The sequence below is a fragment of the Cebus imitator genome, unplaced genomic scaffold, assembly GCF_001604975.1.
Source record: "Cebus imitator isolate Cc_AM_T3 unplaced genomic scaffold, Cebus_imitator-1.0 Scaffold453, whole genome shotgun sequence".
NCBI classification, from domain to species: domain Eukaryota; kingdom Metazoa; phylum Chordata; class Mammalia; order Primates; family Cebidae; genus Cebus; species Cebus imitator.
The window spans coordinates 1,602,129-1,609,065 of NW_016107768.1; the positions used below are offsets into that span (position 1 = coordinate 1,602,129).

Below are 6,937 nucleotides of genomic sequence, written 5' to 3' on the forward strand. Positions count from 1 at the left end.
TTCCCAGGGTTTTTCTTCCAGGTTCTAATAACCCCAACCTCTTTTGTTCTTAGACTCTGGAGAACCTACCTCCTCCTCTCATCTTTACCTGTGTGTTTACTTTTGGTTTCTCAGTCCCTTCAACATCCATAACTGATTCACTGATACAAGTTTTCTGTTCAAGTAGTTTTGAATTTTCTGCAGGGACAGGTTTTATGAAAATGGACATTTTCAGTTTGGATAGGTGAGACAATGGCTATAGCTGCACGATGGCACGCATGCAGCAAGGTCATCAGCCAAAAGTGAGAGAAAGGAAGATGGGGGGCACTCAGAAATTTCAAATGAGAGAAGGGTTGGGTGGAAAGACATTTGGGAAAACCAAAAAGCTGCCAGCCAGTAGTCAGTAACCTCTAGGCTTTAAATAAGGTTTTTATTAAAAAAAAAAAAAAAAAAAAAAAAAAACTAATCCACTCAGACTTTTCTTTATGCGGTTCCACAGTCCATAGTATGTTGGGGTCAAGCCATGGAGGGCCAGGCCATGAAAACCTATAGGAATTTTAAATATCTACTGGAAATCCTAAGCCAGCCACATGATACACATGTGACTATTCTCAAATTTTACCCATAGTTCACTGCACTATGTTCTAATCCGCTTTTGTAACACAGTACAGTAAGTCCTTACTTAATGCCATCAATAGGTTCTTGGAAACCGAACCTTTAAGTAAAACGATATACTGCAGGTCCTTGAGTAATTGTTCAGTTCACTGTTTGGTTACAATGGGAAGAAAAAAATTGATTCCATTATATGCCATTTTGCTTAAAGTCACAATTTCACAGAACCAATTAATGATGTTAAGTGAGGTCTTACTCTGTACTAGGCATCCACAAACAAAATCAATCTTCATTGGCATATATATTAGCCAGGTCATGCTGCAATAACAAAATCCCATAGGTTGGATGAGTTAAACAGAAACTTACTTTCTCACAGTCTGGAGGCTAAGATGCCAGGGGATTTTACTTCTGGTGAGGGCTCTTCCTAACGGGCAGACAGCTGCCACCTTATTGTGTCCTCATATGACCTTCCCTTGGTGCTTTTGTGCAGCGTAGGGATGGGGAAAGGGGACGAGAGATTGAGCTCTGTTGTCTCTTATAAGGACGCTGATCCTGTAGTATCAGGGCCCTGCCCTTATTACTTTACTCATTTAACCTTATTTCCTTAGTGGCCCTATCCCTAAATACAGCAACACTAGGGTTTTAAGGTTTCAACATAGGAATTTATGGGTGATAAATTTAGTCCAAACATGTAAGTTGGAACTTATTTACCAGTTCTTAAAAGGCAATTTTAAACTGAGAGGTGATTTATTTTTATAAGCGTATCATTTACTACAGTACAGAACATGAATTAGATGAAAGGTTAAATAGAAACAAACCAGTTGAAAGGCAATAGTCAACAGCAAAAATTATGATGTCCTGAATTAAGATATCATAAAGACAAAAATCATTTTCCCAAACTTTGATATTTTCTGAGACAACGTCTCACATTGCCATCAAGGCTGGAGTGTAGTGGTATAATCACGGCTCACTGCAGCCTCGACCTCCCAGGCTCAAACAATCCTCCTGACAGCTTCCCAAAGTGCTGGGATTAAATATGTGAGGCCACCACACCCAGCCAATTCATTTTATAATTCATCACTGACTGTACTTACAAGGAAATAAACCATAAAGCAACAAGTCTAGTTTGTAATTGTTTATATTTAGTGTTTTAGAAACAGAATCCCATTATGTTGCTCAGCAACTCCTAGGCTCAAGCTCAAGCGATCCCCTCACCTCAGCCTCAGGAGCAGATGGGACTAAAGATGCCACCATGCCCAGCAGCAAATTCAATTTTTGAAGTGGCATCCTTGCCGAAAGGAATAAATGAAGAGCTACTCCTATTACAGTGGATAGGAATAGAAATGGAATTTCTACGAAAGTTTGGAGTAATATATGGCATCTCTGAAACTTTAAGGGAATATTTTTGTCCCATGTCATAAGACTAGTATTTAACAGAACTGCACTTTGAAAGATTTAGAGGAAGTCTGATAGAGTATGTCCTCTTACATAATGGTCTTGATATATAAATTTTACTCAAGCCCAAGGATCAACAGTTTTCAGCAAATAAAATCTTTATATGGCACATTAATGACAACAAAATTCCCGTTGTCAGTAGGAACTCTGTCACACATACTGAAGTGTAGCATTTCATGGCAGTCATTTTCTGCCATGTACGTGGCTTGAAGCTACATGGGCTATAAAAATCTATGGGAACTGCTGTTACAGAGGACATATAAAATGCTTATGGTAATTTATAGTTTTGAGCACTATCTAAATGCCAGGCATTTCTCTAGTTATTTTGCATCTGCTTAATTCTTCCCCATTTAACAGATTGGGAAAAGGTCATGAGGTGGTAACTTAACAAGTCATACAGGAAGTAAGTGATAGAGCCACGTTATCAGTACAGATAGTCATCTTCACAGGCAACATGTAACTTCTGTATTAGACTGATTTTTAGTATTCATTACATTCTCTTGAAAGGGAAGAAACATGAAGCTAGAAATGGGTGTAGAAATGAGGGAATCAGACTAAGGTTGGTTGAATGTAAAGCCTCTGAACCACCTTGGCTTCTCTCCCTGGAAAGCAAGGGTATGAAAACAGCTCTTTTCTGCTGATACTGTTAAGGAATTCCTTAGAAATATATGTCCCCGCTATATAAAAATGAAGTCTTTAGATATATTGATAAATTCAGACACATTTTGGTTTAGTGTAAATCATTTAATCTTATTGTAATTTCTAGATATGCATCTTAAAGATTAATCCTCAGTTTATATTTTTATTCAATATTTTTAATATCCTACCATTGAAACACTTAAGTACTTGATATACAACTACCTTTTCAGGTATGCTCAGATTCTATTTTTTACCAAATACCTTGTCATTACCACGGCCCATTTAGGTTTATTCTTTTAACAACTTTGTCTTTATAGTAAGTTTGAGTTATCATATAGTTCAGTCTTCAATGGGAAATGTCTTAGACATCTTTTCACAATTCTGGTAAATCTAAGTCATCTACATGCTTACCATGAGTTTAGAGAGTAATCCACGTTGGAGATTACTCATTAGTAGATTGAAAAGGCTCTATTTAAAATAACATTTTTCATGAGTCAGAAATTTTATTTTATATTGGATACAATACTCACTGAATATTTACCTAGATGTTTTTCCTTAATTATGCAAATTTTGATAAATGCATTGATTTATGTTAGAATCAGAAGTAAGCACATTTTAATTTCTGATCCCTAGGGAAGTCAGTTTAATTCTGAAGAAATAGCATTTGTAAGCGTCTGGGGAAAAAGATCAGGTTAGTGTAGACGGAATTTGCCAGTTTAAATTCAGCAATTCCATAGAGATATACAGAAGGCAAATATATGGTTTGTATTGAAATCACGTTAGATTTAGATAGTGTTGGTTTCTCTATAGCTTCTCCAGGCTGGAGCATAACCTCTATGTATTTATATTATCAAACCCTTCAGTGCTGTTCTTGTCAGGGGCTGATTTGTTACTTTGAAATTCATCTAGAATTTCCTGCAACCAATCTTCTATCCCCAGTCCAGATGCTTTTGTGTTTCAATGTGACATTTTCCTATCGAAATAGATCAGTTGTTTATAGAGGAAAAATTACTTGTGTCTGATATTTCTAGCTGAGTTAGTATTTTATTACCACATACCCTCTCTATCTTTAAAATGCAGCCATCACTTTAATTTCTGAGGAAGGGAAAGTCATAGTGCCTCTAACATATATACCCGATTTTTACTAGGAAATATAACTTTACAAGTCCCAGCAGCGCAACTTCTGAACTGAAATTATCCATAAGATTTCCTTAAATTTAAAAATGCACCATGTTTATACTTGTTAGCATTCTGAGTATATATGTGAACTACACGTGTGCTCATGCATGCATGGGCACACACAAGTTCATGCACAGATCACTTATCAGCTAGTTTTTTAAAACCAAATTCTAGGTATTTCAACAAATTGCCCAGAAAAGAGCAAGTATAAATCATTTTTGTTGTTATCCTAGGACTTACCAGAAACCGCAAGACTTCCTTGCCCTATACTTCTGCTTTGCCCTCTTCCTTTCACTTGTCTTTGTTAATTACTGGGTAAAGTTACCAAGTCTACAGGGCTTGTAGCTAATCAGGGAATTTTGTTGGTTTAGGTAAAAGCTTTCAGAATGTTAATGCATCACCTGAGGTGAGAGTGGAAGCACACTATTGGCAGAAAATATTTCCAGAGAGAAAAGTCTGGAAAGAACACTCAAATGAAACTTGGATTTTACCTCTCCAGGCAGCTCAGATCCTCATTTCTCCCTATTATTTTTATATACTTTTATTTGGTAAAATGAAAGTCACAAAGCCCTGAATTTAAAATTTTATTTACATCTGGATGCTCAAACAAACACTTCCCTCTTTAATTTTACCCTCCCATCCTCCCAAAACCAATTATATATCTTTTGTTTTAGTCTCCCTTTTGATGCTTTCATTTGGCAAAGTATTACATTCCAGACAGAAGTTTCAAATGCCCTTTTCACTGGAAGACCTTTACCTTGGCAGATGTCTCCCTAACCTAAATATTTGCTCATGATCTCTCCAAATGTTCAAACAATGCTGGGCAAAGTAAAACACTTCTCAGCAATATTAGTATTTCCTCTGGCCATTTTAAGTTTATTGTAGCTCAGATATGCTCAGATTCAGGTATGCTCAGATTCTATTCTCTGAGCCCATTTGATTAGGCACCAAAGGCATGGTAGATTATAAATCCAGTTTGTGGCAAGCCTTATTTCACGTTTAATGTGGAATGTTTAATGTGATCCCAGAAATACTGCCACTCATTCATAGCCATTTTAAAAACTGCAGATTTTAAACTTTTCAGATTTTATGCAAGTTATGCCAGGGCAGAAGAGCACTGCAGGGCCTGGTATGTGGAGCTTACAGGATTCTGACACTTTTCAGTTTTGCAACTCTTCTAAAAGCAGAGTTTTGTAGTTTACACCATGCTGCACCTGTTGCTAATTCCCCCCAGCTGGTTTTCTTCCCATTGGGTTTACTATTCAGATTTGCAGGTAAAACACCATGATACTGAGGATCTTGCAGATAGCTGAACACACACGGAGCGACACCCACCCACTGATCTCTTTGGTTTGAGTTTTTGAAAAAGTTTTGACTTGGAAAGTTTCCTAAGAGTCTATTCCACAGCTTTTGCCTATTTCGCAATTTAAGTAGATAGCCAAACTTCCACTTTAACTGGCAAAAGTCTTGCAAAACCAAACTTTCTGGTTTTGCACTCTCCTAAAATCACTGAGTTTTGTAGTTTACACCATGCTGCACCTGTTGCTAATTCCCCCCCAGCTGGTAGTCTTCCCATTGGGATTACTATTCAGATTTGCAGGTAAAACAACATGATACTGAGGATCTTGCAGACAGCTGAACACACACCGAGCAGCACCCACCCACTGATCTCTTTGGTTTGAGCTTTTGAAGAAGTTTTGACTTGGAAAGTTTCGTACTGAGAAGAGTATTCCACAGCTTTTGCCCGTTTTGCAATTTAAGTAGACAGCCAAACTTCCACTTTAAGGACACACAGGCAACCTGTTGCTTGTGGATTTCAGGGGAAGTTGGCATTTTAATTTTAGGAATATACTTCAGAAAAAAAAGAGATTTGGCTCTTGGGTGCCTGCACAGATACAAGCTGTATGTCTCTCAAGGTGCTTGCCCCCCAGAGAGCCACAGTCTAGATAAAGTAGCAAGCATGGCATTTTGAGATTAAGTATTTCTAGAATTGTTCCCTAAAGAGAGAGAAAGGAGGCTAAGAAAGCAGAGGAGTTTTGACGTTAGATGTGAAATAAGTCCTGGAAGCTTATCCGTAGTCTATAAAGGCTGCCTTGATGCGGTAGCGAGAACACTTGCTTAGAAGCTTTGTTCCTGAGTTTATTCACTAGTAAACAAAGAATACCACACATTTTGCGTGGCTGAAGAGAAACCCAAATTTAAAAAAGAAGTATTAATGCCTATAAGCCCCCCGAGGAAACAGACAAATACTATCATGAACACATTTATGTGGTTCCTTACCCTAGCCATAGCTGACTGGGCCTCCGGTGAGCACCACACCTAAAATCTTCCAGCCATATGCTCACGGCTCTTGCCGCCACACAAAAGACCGAGTAGGCTGTGTGCCCCTCAGAAGCCTCCTATTGGTCACACCCTGTGAAGGACCGGCCTGTGACCAATCAGGGTGAAGTGGAGATCAGCCGGTAACCAATCAGAGGCTGAAGTGGAAACCCAGCCTGCAGTAAATCAGAGGCTGAAAAGGCTTGTTATCTTGGGAGCGAGGACCAGGCTCCATGTGCGGCTCTCTTGCCTATACAACCTGGCTGCACCTGCTGTTCTTCAGCTTATGCAAACTGGCTGCACCTGCTGTTCTTTTGCTTATTCGAACTGGCTGCACCTGCTGTTCTCCTTCTCATGCCTCAACCCCTGGTCACCCCAATTCCCTATTCTCCTATCTAGATTCCCCTTAAGAGAATTAATTTAAATTTAAGCTTGGTAACACTAGACAGCTTTCGAGTGTGCAATAGTTACATGTGACTGTGAGTACCATATTGGGCAACACAGATAATAGAACATTTCAATCTTTACAGAAGCTTCTGTCAGACATCAGTGGTTAATCTTTGTTCATTTTGCTATAAGGTTTTTCATATTCCAAGTCAAAGAAAATTCTTTGAATCAGATAGTATCCATATATTGTAAGTAATAGATAACATAATTCAAACAAGCTTATCAATTAAGGAGATATACTTTTGAAACTGAAAGGCTTCAGAGTTCTTTTGACTCAACTGCATAATAGAATTGTTAAGAATATATT

The 6,937-nt window shown here is 38.2% G+C and overlaps 1 long non-coding RNA gene across 1 annotated transcript in view; it reads right to left on the reverse strand.

The window, feature by feature from the left end:
- Positions 1 to 6,220, reverse strand: part of LOC119468598 — a 154,193-nt gene extending 147,973 nt beyond the window's left edge. Inside the window, exon 1 of the long non-coding RNA XR_005197302.1 lies at positions 6,145 to 6,220. This is a non-coding gene — a long non-coding RNA (uncharacterized LOC119468598). The remainder of the gene's footprint in view (positions 1 to 6,144) is intronic.
- Positions 6,221 to 6,937: the final 717 nt, after the last annotated feature.